The sequence below is a fragment of the Heptranchias perlo genome, chromosome 18 (genome assembly GCF_035084215.1).
Source record: "Heptranchias perlo isolate sHepPer1 chromosome 18, sHepPer1.hap1, whole genome shotgun sequence".
In the NCBI taxonomy this organism is placed as follows: Eukaryota; Metazoa; Chordata; class Chondrichthyes; order Hexanchiformes; family Hexanchidae; genus Heptranchias; species Heptranchias perlo.
The window spans coordinates 28,475,730-28,497,766 of NC_090342.1; the positions used below are offsets into that span (position 1 = coordinate 28,475,730).

Sequence of the window (22,037 nt, forward strand, 5' to 3'; positions counted from 1 at the left end):
GATATGACCTTTAATACTGCACCATTGCACCATTTCAGACTGGGAGTTCTCTCACGCAGACCTGACATTTCAACTTACCTTTATTTAGAACTGTGATATGCTGTATGATTTTTAGAGAAAACAGTTTACTTGACATAAAGCCATGTTAAACTCAATTTGTCACAATCTATTACCTCTCAAGATTTGGGTTTGACTGTTTTGTAATTCTGGAACTGAAGTGCATTGTCATAGGCCATTTAATAGAAGCCAAACATTGCTGCAGATCAATGTGCCATGATTGACTTTAAAATGCCTTGTACTTTTCCATTTTCCAGTGCTATCATACCTCATTTTAATGTGTTCTGTCCCTTTTGACCTTGGGTGAATATTCAATTCTTTGTCTCATTGAAATTCATCTGCTGTCAGAAATGTGACAACCATATGTTTGTATGATGTGCTCATGACAGGTGATAGCATGACTAGCACTTCCCAGAATGCATATCACAGTACTGGATATTTGATTGTAAGCATAAATAATCTGACATTATAAACGTGGTTTTCTTTATACTGAAGCACAAAAAGACACACAATCGTACTTGAAAGTCATCAGATACTAAACAGGTTAAAGGCCAGTCATTTGAATTCTTTTACCAACCATTATAGCACAATTCCAATAATATAGTTCTGTGTTTTATGACCAGATAGGAAGCCTGAACTCTTTAAAAAATCTCTGTATTCATGGGCTGATATAATTGTAGGGCTCATCATTAAATGGAGGAGTAAATGGAGGAGCCATGCGCTAGTGAGTACAGAAATAGGAAGATAAAGCAGATGAATGCATGGCTGGAGAGATGGTGCAGGAGGGAGGGCTTTAGATTCCTCGGGCATTGGGACCGGTTCCGGAGAGATGGGACCTGTACAAGCCGGACGGGTTGCACCTCAACAGGGCCGGGACCAATATCCTTGCGGGTAGGTTTGCTAGTGCTATTGAGGAGGGTTTAAACTAGCTTGGCAGGGGGATGGGAACCTGAGTGTAGATTCAGATGGGACAGAATCAAAACTGGAGATAGAAGGCAGAGGAAACAAAGTTTAGAAAATAAACAGCAAGGGATTTTGCCAGTGATTAAAGGTATATATACCTCAATGCAAGGAGTATTGTCAATAAGGCAGATGAGCTGAGGGCACAGATAGACATTTGGCAGTACGATATCTTATCTATTACAGAAACATGGCTTAAAGAGGGGCAGGAATGGCAGCTCAACATTCCTGGTTACAGAGTCTTCAGACGAGATAGAGAAGGGGGTAAAAAAGGAGGGGGGGTTGGCAATTTTGGTTAAAGAAACAATTACAGCTGTGAGGAGGGACGATATGAGGCCAATTGGTTGAGCTAAGGAACAATAAAGGGCCAGTCACACATAGACCCCCAAACAGTAAGAGAGAGAGAGATAGAAGAGCAAATATGTAGGCAAATTTCTGAGAAGTGCAAAAACAGTTGGGCAGTAATAGTAGGGGATTTCAACTACCCTAATATTAACTGGGACACAAACAGTGTGAAGGGTATAGAGGGCGTAAAATTCTTCAATTGCATTTAGGAGAACTTTTTTAGCCAGTACGTAGCAAGCCCAACAAGAGAGGGGGCAGTTCTGGAACTAATTTTAGGAAATGAGGCTGGGCAGGTGGAAGGAGTATTAAAAGGAGACCATGTTGGTGGTAGTGATCATAATTCACTTAGATTTAGCATAGTTATGGAAAAGGACAAAGATAGAACAAGAGTTAAAGTTCTCAATTGGGGAAAGGCCAATTTTACTAAGCTGAGAAGTGATTTAGCAAAAGTGGACTGGAAACAGCTACTTGAAGATAAATTAATGTCAGAGCAGTGGGAAGCTTTCAAGGTGGAGATTCTAGGGGTGCAGAGTAAACATGTTCCCATCAAGAAAAAGGGTGGGACTGCCAAATCTAAAGCCCCATGGATGTCAAGGAGCATACAGGGTAAGATAAAGCAGAAAAGGAAAGCTTATGTCAGACATCAAGAGCTCAATACTACAGAAAGCCTGGAGGAGTATAAAAAGTGCAGGGGTGAAATTAAAAAGGAAATTAGGAGAGCAAAGAGAGGGCATGAAAAAATATTGGCAAGTAAAATCAAGGAAAACCCAAAGATGTTTTATAAATACATTAAGAGCAAGAGGATAACTAAGGAAAGAGTAGGGCCTATTTGAGACCAAAAAGGTAACCTATGTGTTGAGGTGGAAGATGTTTGTATGGTTCCTAATGAATACTTTCTGTCTCTCATCACAAAAGAGAGGGACGGTGCAGACATTGTAGTTAAGGAGGAGGAGTGTGAAATATTGGATGGGATAAACTTAGTGAGAGAGGAAATATTAAGGGGATTAGCATCTTTGAAAGTAGATAAATCACCAGGGCCAGATGTAATGTATCCCAGGCTGTTAAAAGAAGCAAGGGAGGAAATAGCGGAGGCTCTGACCATCATTTTCCAATCCTCACTGGATACAGATGTGGTGCAGAAGGATTGGAGGACTGCTATTGTTGTACCATTGTTTAAAAAGGGAGCAAGGGATAGACCGAGTAATTACAGGCCAGTCAGTCTAACCTCGGTGGTGGGAAATTATTGGAATCAATTCTGAGGGACAGGATAAACAGTCACTTAGAAAGGCACGGAGTAATCAAGGACAGTCAGCATGGATTTGTTAAGGGAAGCTCCTGTCTGACTAACTCGATTGAATTTTTTGAGGAGGTAACAAGGAGGGTCGATGAGGGTAGTGCATTTGATGTAGTCTACATGGATTTTAGCAAGGCTTTTGACAAGGTCCCACATGGCAGACTGGTCAAAAAAGTACAAGCCCATGGAATCCAATGGAGAGTGGCAAGTTGGATCCAAAATTGGCTCAGTGGCAGGAAGCAAAGGGTAATGATTGACGGGTATTTTTATGACTGGAAGGCTGTTTCCAGTGGGGTTCCGCAGGGCTCAGTACTAGGTCACTTGCTTTTTGTGATATATATTAATGATTTGGACTTAAATGTAGGGGGCACGATTAAGAAGCTTGCAGATGATACAAAAATTGGCTGTATAGTTGATAGCGAGGAGGAAAGCTGTAGACTGCAGGAAGATATCAATGGACTGTTCAGGTGGGCAGAAAAGTGGCAAATAGAATTCAATCCAGAGAAGTGTGAGGTAATGCATTTGGGGAGGGCAAACAAGGCAAGGGAGTACACAATAAATGGGAGGATACTGAAAGGTGTATAGGAAGTGAGGGACCTTGGAGTGCATGTCCACAGATCCCTGAAGGTAGCAGGACAGGTAGATAAGGTGGTTAAGGCGGCATATGGAATACTTTCCTTTATGAGCCAAGGCATAGAAGATAAGAGCAGGGAGGTAATGCTGGAACTGTATAAAACACTGGTTAGGCCACAGTTTGAGTATTGTGTACAGTTCTGGTCACCACATTACAGGAAGGATGTAATTGCACTGGAAAGGATACAGAGGAAAATGTTTTCACCCAGTGGGTGGTAGAGGTGTAGAACTCATTGCCTTAAAGGGTGGTAGAGGCAGAAACCCTCAACTCATTTAAAAAGTACCTGGATGAGCCGTGACCTACAAGGCTACGGACCAAGTGCTGGAAAGTGGGATTAGGCTGGGTGGCTCATTTTCGGCCGGCGCAGACACGATGGGCCGAATGGCCTCCTTCTGTGCCGTAAATTTTCTATGATTCTATGAAATAAAGCTCAAATAAATTATAAAAAGAAAATATTCCAGTTAAGATCATTTTTTTTGTTTAGATTTTAATCTCAGTTCATAAAAATCCCAAGCAAAACACTAATGCTGAATATTGAAAGCCCTAATATAACAAAGAAGTACCATGCAAAGAACGATAGAACTTTAGTGTATAGCCGAACTGGAACAATGTGACATGCTTTCTAAATCTGAATTCTTTAACTGAAGGAATACCAACCGCTTATGTACAAGTATCCAAGAGCCATGTACTCACAGTAACTGCAGAAGTGTCCATCACTTGCATACTTATATTAACTGTTCAAGTATCTGTGTTTGTCTATTTACACTGCACATGTACTGGTTGCTCATGTACTCACTCAATAACTGTTCAAGTATCAGACCTTCATGTACTCACCCAACAACAGTTCAAGTGTCTGAAGCTTGTGTACTTACACTAACTATAAAAGTATCAGCCCCTCAGGTACTCACACTAACTGTACAAGTGACTGAAGTTCACATACTGACATTCACTGCACAGGTATCAATCCCTCATGTGCTCATACTAACCGTATGTGTATTAGTAATTTATGAACTCACACTTGCTGTATAAGTATCCATTAGCCGTGTACTCACACTAACTATGAATAGCCACTGCTCCTGCACTCATATGAGAATCAGCACCTCATGTACTAACTGTAACACCGCTATTCAAGAAAGGAGGGAGAGAGAAAACAGTGAACTACAGGCCAATTAGCCTGACATCAGTCGTCAGGATAATGCTGGAATCCATTATTAAGGAAGTGGTAACAAGGCACTTAGAAAATCCTAATATGATTAGGCAGAATCAGCATGGTTTTGTAAAAGGGAAATCATGTTTGTCAAATTTATTAAAGTTTTTTGAGGATGTAACTAGAAGGGTAGATAAAGGGGAACCAGTGGATGTAGTATATTTGGATTTTCAAAAGGTATTCGATAAGGTGCCACACACAAGGTTGTTACACAAGATAAGGGCTCATGGGGTTGGGCGTCCGCCACGGACAGGCACTCCAGCGTCCGGCTTACTTCCAATACCTGCTGCTCCGCATCTGTTAAGGCCACCTGGTGTGGTGGGCCCCCTCCAGTCCTTGCCCTCTCCCGGGCATTCTGGCATCTCTTCTCCTATCAAGGCAAAACACAGAGAGGCGTGATTGAGTGATGGTCGCATGGTGACCCGCTGCATGCATTGGTGTGGGTGGGGGTGCATGGGAGGGTGCGTGAGAGATATAGCCATGAGATTATATGAGGATTGGGTTGTGTGGTAGTGTTCGAATGGGAACTGGGGCGGTGAGTAAGTGCAGGCAAGGTGAGGATGATGGTTGAGTGGATGTGAGGAGTGATGCGAGAGTGTTGTGGTGGCAGTGCAGAAGGAGTTGTGTGGTGGTGGAGGTGATGTGGAAGACGGGGTGTGGGAGAATGCGTAAGTATACTCACTTTGGCTGACCTGGTTAGGTCATTAAAGCGCTTCCTGCACTGGACCCAGGTTCTGCACACATTGCCGCTGCTGCTGACCTCCTCGGCCACCTCCAGCCAGGCCTTCTTCGAGGCGGAGGGAGGCCACTTTCTCCCATCTGATGGGAACAGAATTTCCCTCCTCCTCCTCACCTGGAGCAGCACCTGGAGTGAGGCGTCAGAGAACCTTGGAGCAGCCTTGCCTCTGGCCTGCTCCATGATCCAAAATTGGTTCTTTACTGCAGGAGGAGCATTGGAGGACTGCCCCTATAAATAGGGCTCCTCCTGCTGACAGCCTGTGATGCGGGTGCGCAGTGCGCCCGTTGCGCAGGTCTGGAATGGGAAACCCGGAAGCACGCGTAAGTACCTTCAATTAGGCTGCGAATCTAAGGAAATCAAGGGATTTAGGGATCGGGCGGGAAAGTGGAATTAAGGTCAAAGATCAGCCATGATCTTATTGAATGGCAGAGCAGGCTCGAGGGGCCGTATGGCCTACTCCTGCTCCTATTTCTTATGTTCGAGTATCTGCCACTTGTATGGTCACACTAACTGCACAAGTAGCTGATTAACTCACACTAATTGTACAAGTATCAGCAGTTTGTGTGCTGTAACAAATGTACAAGTGTCTTCCACTCACAAAGTTACACTAACTGTATGAGTGTCCTCTACTCTTGTACTAACACCTGCTGAAACAATGTACCCTGCTCATGTACTCACACATACTGAATGTATATCAGCTTCAGGAATTCAGGGAATCATTTTGTTTTTTAATTAAAAATGAATGAAGCAAGGGAACCCTTTCAATCTCTGCAGGCTTTTGGATACCCCCACACAAAAGACAATGGAAATCTATACTAGAACGTGTAACATAGAACTATTTAAAAAATGCATGACTTTTATGATCATTATTCTTAGTTTCTGTAGAGCAAAGCACAGGAAAAATACATTTCAGTGAATGCTTGCCAGAAAGAACTGTTATAGAAATTTTTAGACATACACAAGCTCCCGAAGTAGCAAAACCATGTAAGGCAGGCATTAGATCAATTAGATATTGTATGTCTGTGATTGACAGTGCAGAATATAGGGACTGTTTTCTACATGGCAAATTTGAACTGTTTCATCAAACCTGCGTGAGAGAAGATAAAATCAGCCAAGAACCCCGTTCCTGATCGCTATCGAGCAAAACCTGCTAAAGTGTGGATGATGGGTGACTGGGTTGTGGTGCCCCCACAAAAGTAACCTGGATGATTTAACTTACAGCCAGAGGTAAGAAATACTGGAAGCAAAATTTTGGGCATGAACAAGTTGCTGGTGTCCAAACATAGTTAATGCCCAGATGCGAGCAAAAGTGCCTTTATGCCCACAAGTCCAATATCTTTCATATCAATGCAGATTCCAGTTTCCTTCCGTGTCTCTAGAGTGTTTTAGACATGACTGTTGTCAACAGTGTACTGTATTCAGAATAAATATCTCACATGTAATGTTCAAACTTCAGAGACAGTGAAGAAGACATTATGACTAATATAGTATTTAATTAGAACAATGGAAAGCCAACATCTCTTTCCATTAATTGTCAATCAGTTTCCATTTAATTAATTTTGTGCTTCATAGTCAAAATGTTTGAACGCTGCAATGAGTAGAATCATTGCTTGCTGATCATGGCTTGAACTCATGCAATCTCACTTCAAGCATTTGCGTGGAAGCCTGGAGGAGAACAATACAGTCGCTACCTGTGCCTTCAAAACAACATTGATGACGCACTATCCAACCTTTCATTCATGTGAGAATTTGCTCTAGGGATTTTCTGACCACAGGGTGAAGAATTGTAAGATCTAAAATTCCACTCCAGGTGCATTGGCTGTGCAAGTACATTTTGCCCACTACTTTTCACTCTGCTGATTTTAAAGGCCAGACCTCATTAACTAAGGGTGGTGGCTAACTTCCTGGCCAAAATGGCTGGGAAGTCAGCAGGTAGTTACTGCCTGGCTGTTAAAATCAGACTTCTCTGAGGCTGCCAGCTGGCCCAAGGTAAATGCTGGGACGGGGATTCTGGGGCGTTCAGCAGTTTGGGAAAGGAGCAGGGGAGTGTGGAAGTCCAGGCAGGGGAGACCTACTCTTCCTTTGTAGGGCCCAGAGGAACACTCCTGCTCCTCCTAGCCCCACAAGAGAAAGAAATAAACTTACCTGGAGGGGCCTCTTCTCCTGCTGATCCTCCTTCCGCTAGCTTCAGCCTGTCTGGGAAGCCACAGCCACTTCCCCACTCAGGAAAACGTTGGGTCCAGATGACATCATTGGGATCCGATCTGCATATTTAAAGGGGGAACGTCTCTGGCTTCGGGCAGGTATCCTTGGCGTCTGCAATTTAAAATTGCATCAGCAAGATCAGGGCAGGAGGCCAGCGGGTAAGTGTCCCATTCCATTTCAACAGCTCCCCCCTCCCTCTCATCAGTCTGAACAATTTTAACTACAACTAATGATTAGCTTCCTTTAACGAATTAATGCTTAAATATCTCTTCCCAAAAAAATCAAAGAGATTTTGGAAACTTGGTTTGAAGGTTGCTATTAAATTATTTATTTTTTAAATGCACCCACCTTGAGACATTTTAATTTCAATAGTTTTTCTTAAATAAAAACTCACAGTGGAAGTCTGTTGTGAACTAATCACTTATGGCTAAAGTATGCTACTAACAATGTATATATTGTGATTTGTTGATTGTAGATTTGCATAAGTAGTCTAACAAACTAAACATGTCCATCTAATGGTGCCCTCAATTCAACCAATTCAATGACTACCAGTTGATTAGGCAAAATAGTAAGGGGTTTAATTTCATTTGATTGTATATTGGTTAGCATGTTTGCATAAAATTCCTTTGTGCACTGTTTTAGTGCAATCATTAGCCCATTTTAAAAAAAACAAGATAATGACTTTGTTAAGGTAATGCACAAAGAGATTTCACATGAATGTGTTAAGTCACGAATTACATGCTCTGTGACTGTTGTGTACTACCATTCCTTATCCTCTTGACTTCCCTGCAGCATTTGACATGGTCAACCACACTATTCCTCCATTGTCAAGCTCAATGGGACAACCCTTGTGTGGTTCCATTCCTATCTGTCCAAATGTAGCCAGCACGTCGGCAAAAATGGCTTCTCTTCACGCCTCTGCACACTCCCCTCCAGAGTTGCCCAAGGATCTATCTTTGGCCCCCTCCTCTTCTTTATCAACTTGCAGCACCTTGGTGACATCACCCAGATTACACTTCCTCCCCACCCTGCTTCCTGTAAGGACTCTATTCCCTTCTCCCAGTTTCTCCGTCGCATCTGTTCTGACGATGCCACCTTCCACATCAGTGCTTCCATATCATAAGTCTTCCTTATTCCTCAACCAAGGATTCCCCTCTGTTGTAGTTAACAGGGCCCTTGGCCATGTCCATCCCATTTCCCGCACTTCTGCCCTCACCCTTTCCCTACCCTCCCAGAACCACAATAGGGTCCCCCTTGTCCTCACTTTCCACCCCACCAGCCTCCACATTCAATGGATCATCCACTGCCATTTCTGCCACCTCCAACTCGTGCCATCACCAAACTTATCTTCTTCTCCCCGACCCTTTTAGCATTCCGAAGGGACCGTTCCCTCGGCAACACCCCGGTCCACTCTTCCAACAATCCCAACACCCGCTCACCTTCCCACGGCACCTTCCCATGCAATCGCAGGAGATGCTACACCTGGCCTTTCACCTCCTCTCTTCCCACAGCCCAGGGTCCCAAACACTCCTTCCAGGTAAATCGGTGATTTACTTGTACTTCAATTTAGTATACTGTTTTCACTGCTCACAATGTGGTCTCATCTACATTGGGGAGACCAAAAGCAGATTGGGTGATCGCTTTGCTGAACATTTCCGTTCAGTCCACAAGCATGACCCTGACCTTCCGGTCGCTTGCCATTTTAATTCCCCGTCCCACTCCCACTCTGTCCTCAGTCTCCTACACTGTTCCAATGAAGCTCAACGGAAGCTTGAGGAACAGCACCTCATCTTTCAATTAGGCATTTTACAGCCTTCCGGACTCAACATTGATTTCAATAACTTCAGATCATAACCACTGCTCCCATTTCTTTTGACAGCAAGTGCTGGTAATTGTTCTGCTGTTGTCACTTACAGTTCCTCTAGACCCATCTTTTGTGTCTTTACTTGTCCCATTACCACCCTCTTTGCCTTGCACCATCATCCCTTTTGTCATTTAATCACTCTTGCCCTATTGCAGACCTTCCCTTTTGTTCTTTCCTCCCGCCCCCTGCCCCCCGCTCCCCCCCCCCCCCGCCTTTCCCTGGCTCTGTACTTGTTTAAAAACTGTTAAATCTTTAACTTCTTCCAGTTCTGACAAAACATTAACTCTGTTTTGGCTCTCCACAGATGCTGCCTGACCTGCTGAGTATTTCCAGCATTTTCTGTTTTTATTTCATCCAGATATGGGGTCAGCTTCCATATGTATTCTGATGACACCCAGTCCTACCACTTCACCACTTCTCTCGACTCCAAGACAACCTCCGTGCTGTCAGATTGCCTGTCGACATCAAGTCATGAATGGGTTCACAACTTCCTCCAACTGTACATTAGGAAGACCAAAGCCATCATTTTCCGCCTCCACCACAAACTCTGCTCCCTTGTTACTGACTCAATCCTATTCCCTGGCCACCCACTCGGGCTGATCCAGACTGCGCCTGTTCGACCCTGAGCCAAGTTTCAAATCCTACATCCAATCCAATATCTCCGCAACAGTGCCCGCCTCCACTCCTACCTTGACTCCTGTACCACTGAAACCCTTATCCATTCTTTTGTCATCGCTAGATTCGATTTCTATAATGGCCTCCCATTTTCCACCCGCCATGGACTACACCTGATCCAAAATGCAGCCACCTATATCCTATCCTACATTATGTCCCGATAACTCATAACTCCTATGTTTGCTGATCTACATGGGCCCTCCAGCCCCCAACACATTACGTTGAAGAGCCTCATCCTCGTCTTCAAATCCCTCCATGACCTTACCTCCACTCTATTTCTTCATCCGCCTCGAGCATTATATCTCTCCCCTCATACCATTCAGTCCTCCAACTCTGACCTTTTGTGCATCCCTCCTCCCTTTGCCACAGCATTGGTGCCAGACCTCTCAGCTGAACTCATGGTTTCTCAATATGTTCTCCAGGCAGCGAAGGCTCTACGCCAGGGGCACATATTCAGAAAATCGTCACTGTGCTAAAAGCTCCATCTACGCTACATCAATAATGTGCCTCGACCCCAATCTCAGAAGAGCTCCCTTTACCGCACCAGAGTGATGTCTTTTCCGCATCGGCTGTCCTGTAGTCACTGAGTGCCAATTAGTGCCGAACGAGAGTTTGGATTGAGACTCCCCAAACTCTTTTCACTTTTAGGACAGTAACCGCAAGTAGACGTTCAATTCAACAATCCAGGTTGGATTTTCAACTCAGATTCCCTTGCCAAAAAGAGAGATTTATGATTTTGGAAGGAAATGGAAAAAAATCATTCCAGTTATCAATTCAAAAGTGCTGAACTACACTTAGCAGAGACAGGGAGTGTTATTTTTGTTCATTGTAATTAGGTAATTACTTGACTGTTTATAATATGATATTGAACAAAGACAACCTTTGATTTATTCATACACACTGTTCTGCACTTCCAATTATATGTAAGGTATTCCATCAAGAGACACTGAGTGCAGGACACCTGCACTTGCAATCTTTGTCTGTCCCCCAAGTGATGAGAGCAAACACAATGCATCACATCAATACCTGTAGTAAAAATGCACTGATACTCAGCCTGACAGCATGAGTAGCTAGATTAAAGGAAACATTTAAAATAAAACGACTACTGGAATACCCTGGGATAATGGCCATCTCTACTTGTGTTAATTCAGCTCGTGCACACCATTAAACTCAGCAACTGCTGCAAGACAGGTGTCCTAAATACATCATTAACATTTTCTGCTTGAACAATGCACAACATAAATAATAGATTTAAAAGGTTAAAATTAGCTCAAGTCTTTCCGATCAGCTGATATTTAACGGGGTTCTGGTGGGGAAAAAGTTTGATCGTTTGTGGGTTTTTTGCCTGCAGCAGTTCTGATATCATCTTGAAACCAATCAGTTTGTAGAAAATCTCACAACAAACTTTGAGGTGTGCCATAATGTCACTAAGACATCAGCCAATATATAGAAAGCAGTAAAGAGCCTGTGCTACAGCACAGAGGTTTTAGTTGTGTCTCTCTGTCTGCTGGCTTTTATGTGTCCATTACTTTGAACAGGAGTGAAATGAAAAGAAAAAACACTTTCCAGTGAATATTTTCAGGTCAACTTTTCTTTTTGAACAGATTGCTAGAAAACTTTAAATATGCTTTGATCTCAGAGGCTGGTTTAATTTAAAAGTGCAACGGCACTTTGCAAAATTGTAAAATCAGAAACAAACTTTCACAAAGTTACTGAAAGACAATAATATATTTTCAGAAGGAAAGCAGGCATCTCAGCCCATCCAGCTCAAAGAATCATTTATATAACGGCCCTGCAATACCTCGGGCTGCGGTCCTGGCAGTTACACTGGCATAGTGCCCGAGGGTGCGCTCCAGCACTGACCCCAGCCAGAGTTTGCAGGGACAGTGGGAGGGCACCTCACTTGAATGGGGTAAGCAGGCATAAGGTCCGCTTCGGGCACATCCTTAGTGCGTCGCCTGCCCTATGCGCCTGGAAACTGAGACGTCCATGGGTTGGGGGGTTGACCAGGGCTCTCATTCTCCCCCCTCCACCCACCACTGGCATTGCTCCAATCAGTCCCTCGATTTTGGTCTTTGGCATACATCAGGTGGGCAGTGGGCAGAGCGATCGCAACTCCCGCCTAATGTTGTCAGCGAGAGGCCTGAACCAATTTGATGGACGGGCCTTATTTAAACGTAGTTGGCATAATGCCCGCATGATTCGAGCGCTTACAGGCAGCTCACCATTTTAGGGAGATGGGAAATCCGGCATGGTAGCCACTGAGTATGGGCTTGCAGCAGCAAATTAAAGGAGCAGGCTGGACAGATCGGGTGGGACCAAAGGGCATAATTTAAGGGCATACAGTTTTGCGAGGAGGAACGCGATGGACACCTACAGACGCTGAAAGACGCCCTCGTAAGAACGGGATATGACGCTCGACTTGTCGATCGACAGTTCCGACGGGCCACAGCGAAGAATCGCATAGACCTCCTCAGAAGACAAACACGGGACGCAACCAACAGAGTACCCTTCGTCGTCCAGTACTTCCCCGGAGCGGAGAAACTACGCCATGTTCTCCACAGCCTTCAACATGTCATCGATGACGACGAACACCTCGCTAAGGCCATCCCCACGCCTCCACTACTCACCTTTAAACAGCCACCCAACCTCAAACAAACCATCGTTCGCAGCAAATTACCCAGCTTTCAGGAGAACAGGGTCCACGACACCACGCAACCCTGCCACGGCAACCTCTGCAAGACATGCCAGATCATCGACACAGATACCACCATCACACGAGAGGACACCACCCACCAGGTACATGGTTCATACTCCTGTGACTCGGCCAACGTTGTCTAGCTCATACGTTGCAGGAAAGGATGCCCCCGGAGCATGGTACATTGGCGAGACCATGCAGATACTGCGACAACAGATGAACGGACACCGCGCAACAATCGCCAGACAGGAGGGTTCCCTCCCAGTCGGGGAACACTTGAGCAGTCAAGGACATTCAGCCACCGATCTTCGGGTCAGCATTCTCCAAGGCGGCCTTCGAGACACACGACAACACAAAATCATCGAGCAGAAATTGATAGCCAAGTTCCACACCCATGAGGACGGCCTCAACCGGGATCTTTGGTTCATGTCACGCTACACGTAACCCCACCAGCAGAAAAAAAAAGTTATCTGTTTTTAATACAACGGGACATTCTCTCTCTCTCTCTGCCTTTCGTGTCTCTTTCTCTCCTTGTCTGTGTAATTTGACCCTTGTGTATTCAGTATACTGGGACATAATGTTTTCCGTGGCTAACCTGTCTGAACACCAACGACACCTTTGATTCCCAGCCCAATATAAGATATGCGATTTGAGAACCTCTCATTCATTCACTCACCTGACGAAGGAGATAATCTCCGAAAGCTTGTGATTTTCAAATAAAACTGTTGGACTATAACCTGGTGTTGTAAGATTCCTTACATTTGTGCACCCCAGTCCATCACCGGCATCTCCACAACATAATTTAAGGGGCTGAGGACTTTGCAGAAGGAGCATGGAGAACAATTCAGGTAACCCTGAAAGCTTAAAACCGCCAAATCAATAAATTAATAATAATGCCAGACCTGCTTCCAGTGATTTCTTTAACTGATGCTGGACTTGGCCATTTCCCATCCTCCACCACCCATGAACAGTGAGCATGTTTATCACTCAGCGGACACCTTGCTGGTGACAAGAAAAATGACATCAGGATCCTAAGCGATCCTATAAGGATACCGATTTACATGGAATAATGAGGTTCCTTTCTATTTTCAGCAGGAGTGCTGGCCCCCTAAATCGAGGCCTGCTCAAAAATTGCGTTGGGCAGGAAGTCAGCGGGAAGTTTATTTTTACTATTTTTGTCTTGCTGCTGCCCCATTCACACTGAAAAACGGGGCAGTAGAGAGACAAAAATCACCCCCAATGTACCACTATACTGCTATGGTAGAGCTACATCTAAGAAGGACATTCCTTTAAGGACTGTAAATCCTGAGGTCAATTAGGGGTTCATTGATGTTGGTGAAGGATTGCCACATGGTTGTAAGTTTTTGGCTCCGGGGTAGAAGAATCATGGCATGACATGATTGCCTATCTTTCACTTGTTTTTATATTGTTAATGCTTTGAAGTGTCACGGATCCATAATAGATTCAGGACTTTATGTACACAATGGATCTCCCCATGGCATTGCTCTACCCTCAGCCATCCACTCTCATCCTCTCACCGCTTATCTCCCTCACCCAAATTGCCTGTTTTCCAGCAAAGAATGAGGAGGTCACAAGGATGAGGACAGGGATAGGGACAAGGACAGGGATGGCAGATGATGGGGGCAGCAGGCAGTGCAGGCAGGTGGCCCAAGTCTGTTCATTGAAGTGGAAGTATTGGCAAGAGTAACAAAGGGTGGACAGGATGCCAAAATTGAAAAGAAGAGGCCAGATGGCAGTGGTAGCTGGGGGTGTTCACATCTTGAGTCTCTGCAACAGCAAGCAATGGCAGGCATAGGGAAGAGGAACTTGGCAGAAATAGGGAGAGGCCTGAAGCCTGCGGAAGTGATAGCAGAGTGTGGACAATTTTTTAAAGTACAGAAATTTTATATAAAATTTAATTAAAATATTAAAATAAAGAACCCCTGCAGGGAACAAAAGTTAAAAATCAATATAAAATGTAAATTTACTTGCAGCGCCACCTAAAGCAATGGATTGGTGAGGCACCGCTTGGAGGAGCAGCAGCGCCATCTAGCGTTGGGAAGACTGGAAGGTAAATATACAGACCTTACATTAAATACCCAGACATTACACCCAGTGTCAGGGAAAAGTGTGACCAACAAATCATGACCCAGGAATTAAGGTGACAAACAGGAAGAGCGCACTAGAAAACATATAATATATTACTAGTGGATCTAGATTAATGGGGACAGGAAGTATGTGCTAAATGCAAGATTTTTAATATATGGCTAATAAATTGCCTGTAGTGTTAGTTAATGAATGTATGCATTTTTATACACAAGATAGTGACAGACTTGGGAGAGAGACTTCAGAGACTTACTGCATAGAGCCACCTAGTGACCAGAGCCTACAAGTATATTGTGTACATAAAGTCCTGAATCTATTATGGATCCGTGACACTTCAAAGCATTAACAATATAGCAAAATTGAATGATAAATGCTGACTGAAAGATGGGACCAAAAATTGTGACAACAGGAAGTAAGGTTGGTTGACAGGAAGTGTATATCCTATGCAAGATATTTGAATACATATCAAAATTGGTACATATGCAGTGTGTTCCATTTCAGAGATAGGTAAATGTCCCCTACAGGATTTTTCAATGTTAAAATGTTACCATTCCTTTTTCTTTATGACTTTAATAATATTATAGATTATATTAACATATTATGATTTTTATATCACAGTTGGACTTCTACTGAATTCAGTTGGTCTTTGCTCTCCATGGGCAATGCCATGGGAGGTCAATTTTTTATTATATTATATGTCACCTCAATGGAAATAAAAAATTGGGAGAGTTGTAAAACAGGCTGCTGGTTCACTATCACTCGTTTTACACTATCGTACAAAGTCAAAATTACCCCAGGGAAGTAAAGACCAAGTACGGTCTCAAGGTGAAGTGGGGTCAGAGGACAGGGGATAATTGGACCAGGGCATGCTGACATATTCAGTACCCATGTTAAAGTCATTCATTCTGTCCTTATTTTGTATAATACTTTAATTGTTATATTATCATTTATAGTTAAATAGGAAAATTTGAGAAGCAGAGAAGTTCATTGCAGCATGGAAATTCCTGTCACAGTTTTTGAGGAGCTGGGTGATGCAAAACTGAGGTGCTACAGTGCCATCACAGGCAGGGGGGAAGAATTACAGTGTGACAGAGTTACAGAGACAGCTTCCATTATAAATGTGGATATAGGAATTTATAATAGAAAGAGTTGACAACAGAAAGTAAACTTGAAGTGCACACAGACATAAGATTTTTTATATATATGGGAACATCGAGTAGCTGTCAATGATTTTTAAGTCACCAATATGGCACTACATTTTAATGTCTTAGCAGGAGATTACAGTGAAATATTAGTAAACATTTTCTGATGCAGAATGTAGTACTTTTTGTAATAGAATATTTTCTAAAATGTAAATTGTTTTGATGTTATCACTTTGAATTGACTGCAGTTTGGAAGACTGAGAATAATAAAAGCTATCTTCATCCAGAATGTGACAGTATGTAATTTGGGCTGTAAGCAAAATAAAAGTTGACATTTGGGCAATAAAAGAATTTAGGGCCAATGTCACTCACTCTGCAGAAGCAAATATTGAGTTTAGATAAGAAAATGGTTTTGACTTTAAACTTTTAAAGAAGAGGGAAGCTCAGCAGGTGGGTATTTGACATTTAAGGTGTTTACTCCTTGATGTGTTCCATGTAGTTACATTTTTAATCTAATGTATTTTCTTAGAAATCAATGTTTAAAGGGCTGCCCAACATGGTGCAAAATTATTAATTTCATCCAATAAGAAGTTATGGGTATGCAGTTTGGTGTCATTGAAGCAGGTGATTTCCTAATGCTGGTTAGTCAAACAGTTCCTTGACTAAGCAGCATTAGCAGTTCACAGTTCATCTGTTTAAAGCCTGATAAAGAGCAGTCTTTAAAAAAAACAGTCCACAGTAGGCTTTTCCAATAAATACCTGATATATGTATTTTAAAAATTGCAATACAGGTATCACCCAACACCCAGCATCATGGGAATATGATGTCTTGGCGATAACGGAGACCTGGCTCAAAAAAGGCAGGATTGGGTACTAAATATTCCTGGATACAAGGTGTTCAGGAAAGATAGGAAAGGAAAGAAAAGAGGGGGGTGGGGGTGGCAGTATTGATTAAGGAGAATATTGCAGTGCTAGAGAGAGTCCTGGAGGGGCCAAGGACAGAATCTATTTAGTTAGAGTTAAGAAATAATAGAGGTACCACTACACTACTGGGTGTATTCTACAGGCCACCAACTAGTGGGAAGGATATTGAGGAACAAATTTGCAGGGAAATTACAGAGAGGTGCAAGAACTATAGAGTAGTGATAATGGGGGACTTCAGCTATCTTAATATAGGCTAGGATAGTAATAGTGTAACAGCAAAGGGGGGGGGGGGGGGAGGAATTTTTAAAGTGTGTACAGGAGAACTTTCTTGACCAGTATGTTTCCGGCCCAACGAGGATATGGTTCTGGGGAATGAGATGGGTCACGTAGAGCAAGTGTCAGTGGGGGAACATCTAGTAAATAGCGATAATAGTATCATAAGGTTTAGATTAGTTACGGAAAAGGACAAGGAACACTCGAGTAAAAATACTCAATTGGAGGAGGGCCAATTTCAGTGGGATGAGAACGGATCTGGCCCAGGTAAATTGGAATCAAAGATTGGCAGGCAAAACTGTAATTGAACAGCGGCCTTTAAAGAGGAGTTCGTTCGGGTACAGGCTAGGTACATTCCGATGAGGGGGAAAGATAGGGCAACTAAAGCCAGAGCCCTGGATGACGAAAGAGATAGAGAGTAAGATGAAGCAGAAAAAAGGGATGTATGGCAGATGTCAGGTTGATAATACAAGTGAGAACCAGGCTGAATATAGAAAGTTCAGAGGGGACGTGAAAAAGGAAATAAGAGGGGCAAAGGGTGAGTATGAGAATAGACTGGCGGCCAACATAAAAGGGAAATCAAAAGTCTTCTATAGGCATATAAACAGTAAACGGGTAGTAAGAGGAGGGGTGGGACCGATTAGGGACCAAAAAGGAGATCTACTCATGGAGGCAGAGGGCATGGCTGAGGTACTAAATGAGTACTTTGCAACTGACTTTACCAAGGAAGAAGATGCAGCCAAAGTCACAGTAAAAGAGGAGGTAGTTGAGATACTGGATGGACTAAAAATTGAAAAAGAGGAGGTACTAGAAAGGCTGGCTGTACTTAAAGTAGATAAGTTACCCGATCCGAATGGGTTGCATCCTAGTTTGCTGAGGGAAGTAAGGATGGAAATTGCGGAGGTGCTGGCCATAGTCTTCCAATCATCCTTGGATACGGGGGTGGTGCTAGAGGACTGGAGAATTGCAAATGTTACACCGTTTAAAAAAGGGTGTAAGGATAAACCCAGCAACTACAGGCTGTCAGTTTAACCTCAGTGGTGGGGAAACTTTTAGAAACAATAATCCGGGACATAATTAACAGTCACTTGGACAAGTGGGGATTAATTAAGGAAAGCCAGCACGGATTTGTTAAAGGCAAATCGTGTTTAACTAACTTGATTGGTGAGGTAAAAGAGAGGATTGATGAGGGCAATGCGGTTGATGTGATCTAAATAGCCTTTCAAAAGGCGTTTGATAAAGTGCCACATAATAGGCTTGTCATCAAAGTTGAAGCCCATGAAATAAAAGGGGCAGTGGCAGCATGGAAACAAAATTGGCTAAGTGACAGGAAACAGAGAGTAGTGGTGAACGGCTGTTTTTCAGACTGGAGGGAGGTGTACAGTGGTGTTCCCCAGGGGTCGGTACTAGGACCACTGCTTTTCTTGATATATATTAATGACTTGGACTTGGGTGTATGGGGCACAATTTCAAAATTTGCAGATGACACAAAACTTGGAAGTGTAGTGAACAATGAGGAGGATAGTGATAGACTTCAAGAGGACATAGACAGGCTGGTGGAATGAGCGGACACGTAGCAGATGAAATTTAACGCAGAAAAGTGCAAAGTGATACATTTTGGTAGAAAGAACGAGGTGAGGCAATATAAACTAAAGGGTACATTTCTAAAAGGGGTTCAGGAACAGAGAGATCTGGGGGTATATGTGCATAAATCGTTGAAGTTGGCTGGGCAGGTTGAGAAAACGGTTTAAAAAGTATAGGGGATCCTGGGCTTTACAAATAGAGGCATAGAGTACAAAAGCAAGGAAGTCATGATGAACCTTTATAAAACATTGGTGCGGCCACAACTGGAGTATTGTGTCCAGTTCTGAGCACTGCACTTTAGGAAGGATGTGAATGCCTTAGAGAGGGTGCAGAAGAGATTTACTAGAATGGTTCCAGGGATGAGGGACTTCAGTTATGTGGATAGACTGGGGTTGTCCTCATTAGAGCAGAGAAGGTTGAGAGGAGGTTTGATTGAGGTATTCAAAATCATGAAGGGTCTAGACAGAGTCGATAGAGAGAAACTGTTCCCATTGGCAGAAGGGTCAAGAACCAGAGGACATAGATTTAAGGTGATTGGCAAAAGAACCAAAGGCGACATGAGGAAAAACTGTTTTACACAGCGAGTGGTTATGATCTGGAATGCACTGCCTGAGGGGATGGTGGAGGCAGATTCAATCGCGGCTTTCAAAAAGGAATTGGATAAGTACTTGAAGGGAAAAAATTTGCAGGGCTACAGGGAAAGGAGGGGGAAGTGGGACTAACTGGATTGCTCTTGCAGAGAGCTGGCATGGACTGGATGGGCCGAATGGCCTCCTTCCGTGCTGTAACCATTATATGATTCTATGAACTCCACTCTCCATCCAGATCTATCCCTTAACATGCAGCAGCAACTCAGCCCACTGTCCAGAACTATGCTACCTATAGTAAACAATTTTACAACACCAAGTTATAGTCCAGCAATTTTATTTTAAATTCACAAGCTTTCGGAGGCTTCCTCCTTCGTCTGGTGAACGATGTGAAAATGAAATCCTCGAAATGAAATCGCATTTATAATTCACAGAACAATGCTTGGTGAGTACAGACAGTTTTTTCAACTGCCCGTTGCCAAGGCAATCAGTGTGCAGACAGACAGGTGTTACCTGCCAGGTCTCACAGAATATACAAATCACCAAAAAAAAAACAACAAACAAAAAAAAACAGAGATAGAGAGGTAGAAACACAGAAAAGACAGCAACCTCTCTATCTCTTTTTTTTTGTTTGTTGTTTTTTTTTGGTGATTTGTATATTCTGTGAGACCTGGCAGGTAACACCTGTCTGTCTGCACACTGATTGCCTTGGCAACGGGCAGTTGAAAAAACTGTCTGTACTCACCAAGCATTGTTCTGTGAATTATAAATGCGATTTCATTTCGAGGATTTCATTTTCACATCGTTCACCAGACGAAGGAGGTAGCCTCCGAAAGCTTGTGAATTTAAAATAAAATTGCTGGACTATAACTTGGTGTTGTAAAATTGTTTACAATTGTCAACCCCAGTCCATCACCGGCATCTCCACATCATGCTACCTATAGGTCTTTAACGATCTACAGAATTCATTTTTGTTAATGTTGGTTAAACATTCTTACAAAATGAGCATCCTGGGGCCTATGTGAACAACAGAAGGTTTTGTAACTCCCACTACAGAGGGCCAATCAACTTTTGCTTATGATTTGAAAATCTGAAGTTTCAATCCCCAAAGACCTCATTGTGAGGGACTATCATAGCACTTTGTTGCCATAAAAAGAGCCCGCACACACAACAACTGTATCTATGCAAAACAGATTAACTCCCTCAGAGCTCCTAGTGCAAATGCAACATCCAAAAGATGTACAGTGTTCAATTACAGAAAGGGATGAGAATTTCAGCTTGATGATATTTCTTATTGTTGCCACTGCTGGGTCACCAACACCTCCTAGTGGACAGAATCCACAAAAGTGAAAGTAGAAGCATTCTGAAAAATAATACATCATTCTGATTTTTCAAAGTATATCAACAAATTAGCCAGTCTAAACATTTAAAAATAAACCAACACCATAAAGCAAATATGTTCCCACTCAACCATAACATCAACACTGTGTTAGTTTTGAGAATTTTTGGACTGTTAAAGTAAATATTTTACTATTCCAAATAAACATGGTGTGCAAATCGTTTATCTGCTGCAGAATTTTAATAACAGCGAAAATGTATTATTTAACTGGTCCATTATTACTGCACTTCTGTGATGTGAAAATTGGCAAAGTCAGGCTCAATATTAATTACTTAAGATTTTTAAAAATTGTTAAATAAAATGCAAAGTAATTGTACAAACTAATGACAGCTTAGACATCGATGCAGGTGGGAGAGATGCCCCAAGGCCCTACCATTATAGGGTCTCTCCGAATGCATGAGATGGATACTCCCCACCATGTAGTAGGGGCAGTTTGATTGATTTCTTCAAGGACCAAGATGGCTCTCATTATTTCCCTGTGCTTCAAATGACTTGTCAAGATTCTTCTGGTGCTCTCTTTCCCCCACTTTTCTACCTTCCTCTGCTGACGGTGTTAACTCTTACTGGAGTATGATTTGATGGGTACTGGCTGTCCTCCAGTATCTTGTGAAGTTGGCCATCATTCATCTGTGAGCCCAGACAATGAATGTTAACAGGCTATTCAACCATGCACAGACTTCACTGCTATCCAGTGATCCCTACACTTTGTAGCAGATTCCAATGGTTAGTATTTGGGATTGGGAACCCTGGATGATTTCTTCCCTCCCTAACCTTAGAGTGATAAGTCCAAGACTAGTATCCCAAATACTGCCCTGGCTGAGATCAACTAACTCAAAACATTTTTTAAAAATTCTATTCTTAGCAAAACATAAACTTAGTTTAAGCACCATCAAAAACTATTGTTGAATTGCAAAATAATAGCAAAGGTCATACTCTGTCTAGATTGTGGCTGAAACAGATGAAAAACAGATTCATATCTTTGATCCCTGCAGTGTTTGTTAAATACTGCACAGGGCTGAGATTTTGAAAAATCAAGGTAATTTTATAATTGTTTCTTACAGAATTTCAGTCCCCCAAATCTCAAAAATTTTAATCACTGAATGCGTGTTTGATTTTCTCTAGGTTAAACTGATCACCAGATGAGGTAAATCATCATATTGGAATCAGGTGGTTAAAGTCTTGTGATCTCAGCCGCAATGATCATCCTGAATGACTGGAATTATTCATTAAAATGCAGAAACTGATTGTAGTTTGGTTACAGAATCTAACCCCAAGTAGATAGCATGGAAAAGATGTGAGAAGTATTTAGATTGAAATCTTTACATATTTAATTTGTTGAAAAGC

General features: G+C 42.7%; 1 long non-coding RNA gene across 1 annotated transcript in view; it reads right to left on the reverse strand.

Annotated features, from left to right (window-relative positions):
- Positions 1-3,800: 3,800 nt before the first annotated feature.
- Positions 3,801-22,037, reverse strand: part of LOC137334980 (uncharacterized) — a 64,246-nt gene continuing 46,009 nt past the window's right edge. The window contains exons 2-3 of the long non-coding RNA XR_010966291.1: positions 7,382-7,552; positions 3,801-4,867 (exon numbers count right to left, since the gene is read on the reverse strand). This is a non-coding gene — a long non-coding RNA (uncharacterized lncRNA). The remainder of the gene's footprint in view (positions 4,868-7,381; positions 7,553-22,037) is intronic.